Raw genomic sequence first — 5,757 nt, forward strand, 5'->3', positions numbered from 1 at the left:
CAGAACAGAACTCTGGCGCCCTGTCCTGCTCTGGGCCCCCGTGGGGCTGGGCTGGGACTTGATGGGAGCCACCGCAAGTTAGCAGGAGGTCTGGTGGGAAGAAAGTGGCCGCTTCCTGCTGTGCTGGGGCTGCTTCCTCCCTGGCGTCCGTTGTGACTGAACCCGCTGTCCCGGAGTGACCCGACCAGCCCAATCCTGCTGCCACATCTGGGGGTGGGAACCGTGTGGGCTTGGAATTTGAGGGGCTCAGCAAGGCCCCCAAACTGTGCTGAGAACTTTTCCCAGCTTGCAAAGTCACAGAGTGAGAGGGAAACTCAGCCAGAGGAATGTGCATGTCAAACCCAGAAAGCCGACTTCTGCCCAGGAGGCAGGCAGTGGGGTGAGGGCTGGGAGTCCAAGATCAGGTCCAAGCTCGCTGCCGTCGGGCAGGGCCTGCTGCCTGGCTCACAGACGGCCGTCTTCTCACTGTGTCCCCCTCCCCCCCACCCCGTGGCAGGAGGAGCTGGAGAGAGTTTCCAGGGGTCGCTAATCCCACTCATGGGGGCTCCACCCTCCTGACCTGATCACCTCCCAGAGGACCCACCTCCAAATACCATTACCTGGGGATCAGGTTTTAACACATGAATATGAGGGGTGGGGAGGACAGCTTTCAGTCAATAGTGCAAAATTCACTCACTCCGACCCAATAGCCCCAAAGTCTTAACTCTCCTTCCAGAGACTTCAAGTCTCACGCGGTGTCGCGTACACCGGACGTGGGAGAAACCCCGGGTCTGAGGCGTCCTGAGGCAAATTCCTCTTCAGCTGTGAATCTGTGAATGATGTGTGTTCTGTGCTTCCAAGGTACAAAGGTGGGACACACACAGGATAGACATGCCCGTTCCAATAGGGAGAAATAGGAAAGAAGAAAGGAGTGGCAGAACCAAGTAATTCCCAAACCGAATGGGGCAAGTTCCGCTAGACCACAAACCCCGAGACCAGTCCTCGGCCCTCTGGCGCCACCGTGGGGGGGCGGCTCCTGGTGGCCCCCTCACCGGAACCCTGGGGTGGGGGTGGCCCTCGCACTTGTTTTTAAAAATGGAAGTCTTTTTTTTAAAAACGTTATTAGTTCTTTTATTTATTTATTTTTAAATTATTATTTATTTATTTTTGGCTGCGTTGGGTCTTCGTTGCTGCGCGTGGACTTTCTCTAGTTGAGGCGAGTGGGGGCCGCTCTTCGTTGCGGGGCGCGGGCTTCTCATTGCGGTGGCTTCTCTTGTTGTGGAGCACGGGCTCTAGGCACGCGGGCTTCGGTAGTTGTGGCACGTGGGCTCAGTAGTTGTGGCTTGCGGGCTCTAGAGCGCAGGCTCAGTAGCTGTGGCGCACGGGCTTAGTTGCTGCGCGGCACGTGGGATCTTCCCGGACCAGGGCTCGAACTCGCGTGCCCTGCATTGGCAGGCGGATTCTTAACCACTGCGCCACCAGGGAAGCCCCTTGCCCTCACACTCTTGTGATGGGAGTGGCGGCCCTGGTCTCTGAGTCACCTCCTGGGCCATCCCCCCATTGTCCTGGGGAACAGCATTCGGCTTCCTTGAGGGTCTGACTTGTGCTAACCTTGTCGTAGGTCACTCAGCCGCAGCCTGAGTGCTCTGTTTCTGCAGTAGGGTAGGCTGGGAATGTCCAGATCTTTAAGGTCTGCTTCCTGTGTGCTGCGTGCAAGGCCAGCCCCCAGGCTCTTCTCTCCTCTTGCGTTTCCATTTCCTGGGAGGAGCCAGGCTGGTCCTTCCACCCGTGCTCAGAGCTCTCCTTGGCTAAATACCTTTGCTCTCAAGTTCTACCTTCCACAGAACACCAGAGTCTGAACACGCTCGAGCCACATTCTTTGCTACTTTATGAAAAGGGTCCCCCTTGTCTCCTTTCCAATAATACACCCCTCATTTCTGTCATCAGAATGGCCTTTGTCATCCATATTTCTACAACATTCTGCTCAGAATTACTTCCTCCTTATTCCCTGAGACAACTCAGGCTTTCTCTCCAGCTCTCTCTTCTTTCTGAGCTCTCACCAGAATCCCCTTTAAGGGTCCGTTCACAACACTGTGGGTTTTTTCTAGCAGACATTTCCAAACGCCTCCAGCCTCTACCCATCACCCAGCTCCAAAGCCATTTCCACGTTTGTACGTGTCTGTTAGAGCAGCAGCCTACTTCCTGCGCCCATCTCTGCCTTGGTCAGTTCAGGCTAACAAAATACCATAAGCTAAGTGGTTTATAAACAGCAGAAGTTTATTTCTCACTGTTCTGGAGGCTGGGAGTCCAAGATCAAGGTGCTGGCGGATTCAGTGTCTGGGGAGAACCCCCCTCCTGGTTCCCAGACGGCCGTCTTTCTGCTGCGTCCTCACACGTGTACCTCACGAGGGGGTGAGGGGGCCCGCTGGCTTTTATGAGGGCACTAATCCCACTCACGAGCGCTCCTCCCTCAAGCCCTAATCACTTCCCAAGGGCTCCATCTCCTAATACCATCGCCTTGGGGGCTAGGATTTCAACGTATGAATTCTGTGGGGACACAAACCTTTAGTCTCCGGTGGGTCACCTGAGCCAAGTCCACGGAAGAGCAAACGTTTTCTAAATGAGCTCAGCTGAGAGCTCGCAGTGGCCTTCATCTGAGGGATGTGCCTGTCGCGTGTTTGGGGCTGGGCTTGCCCGCCCACAATGTGAACTCACAAGACAACAATAAGAGCTGCTTTAACAACAGCAAGTCTGTGCGTCGTGTCCGTACGACCAGATCCGACAGTGGCCTTGCTGGACTCCTTCCCTGACTCTGGGAATGGGCCCTAAACATACAAGATCGGTATAGACCAGGCAGTGCTATAGAGGTGTAGGTAAGTGCAAGGTGAGTCCATCATCTTGATAACATCTCTATGTCCAGCCCAGGATGTGGCCAACTGGATGTTCTCCCAGAGGGTTTGTGCATCAGGGAGGATGGATGGTTCCACAAACGAATCATCCGACCACCGGCTGCTCTGGGAGGGCCCACAGGAGTGGCCGGGATGGGACGTCTGGGCCCCAAAGCTGGGAACAGGCTGCCCTCTGCTGGCGGCTCGGGGGCCCCTGGCGCCCCAGCACAGGGCCATCCGCCAGGCTCCTACGCTGGCCGCCAAGCTCAGGAACACGGGTCATCCAGAGTAGCCGTGGTGCGGAGGGGGCGGATGCACCTCCTGGGAGCGAAGCTGGGTAAAGGCAGCAGGCTGTACCCAGAGGCCGGTGGCTGGCCAGGAAGCCCCTAAGGGCAGCGTGGGGCGGGCAGCAGGGGAGGAGGGGGGGTGGAGGCTCGCCTGCAGTGAGTGAAACCCAGTTCCCCTGAAACCGAGTCCCCCTGCCGAGTTCGTGATTAATCTCTCTACCCAAAACTTTATTCCCTTTCTTATCCCACTCCTCAGGATTGAGGAGTGTCAAAGTAAAGGGGGGATTGAAACCAAGCAGGACCCTGCAGGACCTTCCCGGGTACAAAAGCCCCTCCGTGTCCCCCGTTTCTTGTTTGCAGAAAAAGGTTTTGGTCTCCGGGGCCTTCTCTGAGTTCCAAAGAGCAGGCTCGACGGTTAATGATCAGGACAAGACCACAGGCCCCCTAGTTCCTCCTGAAGGGATGTAGGTAAGAATCTTTGAGTCGTTCTGCAGAATCTAAGACCCCCACCTCCTGGAAGACGGTGGCTACATGCTGACCACGAGCATGTAGACCCCAGACAGATTGGAACCAGAAGGTTGATGGTTGAGATTCCTGAAATATCACCCGGTCACCTCACCACCAACCAACCAGAAGAAGGTCCAGGAGCAGATCAGACAACCCATAACCCTCTCCCCTCACACTGTCTGTAAAAAGCCTTGCCTGAAAGCCTTCATCTCTGGAGCACGAGCTACCCGTTCTCCTTGCTTGGCGCCCTGCTAGTGAACCCTTACTTTGCAGCCAACACCAGCTGTCAGAATTTGGTTTTCTGTGCTGTAGGCACACAAGCCCTTGCTTGGTAACGTGGGGGCCCCAGAGGAAGAGGGGGCTGTGGGAAGGGGCCGTACCTTGCAGGCGGCGCCTTGCAGTAGGCCGAGAAGTGGGCGCCCCCCCCAACCCCGTTCCCCAGGGTCCCTACCACCCCACTTCCTGCACGTAGGTGTGCTCACCTCTGGACGCAGGTGAGCTTCTCCCTCGCAGGTTTTGCATGCTCGTAGGGCCCTGTGGTCTGCCAAACCCAAATGACCCAAAGGAAGAGGGGCCGAGGGTCTTTGCCCGTCCCGGGATTTCTTCTCATTTCTGTGGTGGCTGAGCGAGGTGTCCAGGGCCCTTCAGGAGATGCATCTGTGGGAGCAACGCCCGGTTTCAGGAGGGGCCACGCTGTGGGCTCTTGGGGTAGGACGGGAACGCGTGGTCCATCCTGGGGGGAGGCAGCTGAGGATGGCCGGAGGGGTGAGGATAGGGAGAGGGAGAGTGGGGGCTGAGAGCTGCTCTCAGATGTGGGAGGAAACCCCCGGCAACTGAGCAGGGTCTCGTTCCCAGACCTAGAGGTGCTGACCTGTGGAGCAGGGGAAGAGCCATCAGGGATCAGCGACTGGACGATTCCGGCCCCTGCCCCTCCCCTTCCCTGGCCCCCTTCTCCCTTCCCTCCCCCCTGCCTCCCTCCTCCCCATCCCCTGCCCCCTCCCCTGCCCTTCCCCCCTGGCTGTGCCTCTAACCCCCTGCCCCCCACCATGAGAAACACAGGGGGAGGCTTTAAATTGGATTCTCAGCCCCACCCCTAAGAGTCTGATTCATCCAGCTGGGGGCCTGGGAATCTGTATTTGCAAAGCCCCTCAGGTGATTCTGATGCCCGGGGTCAGCTACGCTGGAGGATCTCAGGAGGAGTCTGGCCTCTAGGCCGGCGCCTGCCTCCACCCCCAGCTGAGCTCTGCACCCCACCCGGCAGCTGGTGCCGCCTCTGAACAGGCCTAAAGATTGGAGAGGATCTCCCGGAACTCGCTGTTTCTATCCCTGGAGTCACCCAGGACAGGCCCACCCTCCCGGCTCACAGTCCTTCAGAGACGCTGAGTCCGCTCCTGGGCCGGGGTGGGTGGGCAGGGGGCAGACAGACATCCTTGCCTCCCCGGAGTTCCCGACTGAGGCACGAGGGGCCCTGTTGGCCATTTCATCGTCTGAGAAGGAGAAACATGGCCAGGGTGGGGCTGTCCCAGGGCTGGAGAAGCAGACTGGGGGCTTGCACCGGGTCAAGGGGCAAAGCAGAAGCCACCCCCTCGGAGAAGACCCCACCCTGCCGCGGCTGGCTCCCTCCCGACTCCTGCTTTTGGACATTTTGGAGGTTTCATTCCTTGTCTTGTGCACTTAGTGCCGTGGCCTCTGTGAAGTCCTTAAATGCATTCACTCATTTAATCCCCACAAGAGCCCTCTGAGGCCGGCGCTGTCATTACTGCCATTTACCAAGGACCAAACCGACCGCAGCCTAGGATGGGGCTCAGGGTCAAATGGCAGAGCAGGATAGAAACGCGATTGCTGGGTCCAGGCCTGGGTCCTGCACCGCGTACCTGACACTCTGCTTGCGAAGAAACTGCCTCAGGCCGGGAAGTGTGGGGTGCGGTGCTGGGACTGTAGCAATAGCCAACACTCACTGAGCACATCCTGTGAACTCAGGCACCCGTCCGGGTGTTGTCTGACATGACCCCTCCACCAGCACTGAGAAGTGGTCATCTTATCCCTTTATTCTAGAAGAGTAAACCGAGATGCAGTGAATTCTATGCGGCTTATTC

Source organism: Leucopleurus acutus (genome assembly GCF_964270905.1).
Source record: "Leucopleurus acutus genome assembly, chromosome: 2".
In the NCBI taxonomy this organism is placed as follows: Eukaryota; Metazoa; Chordata; class Mammalia; order Artiodactyla; family Delphinidae; genus Leucopleurus; species Leucopleurus acutus.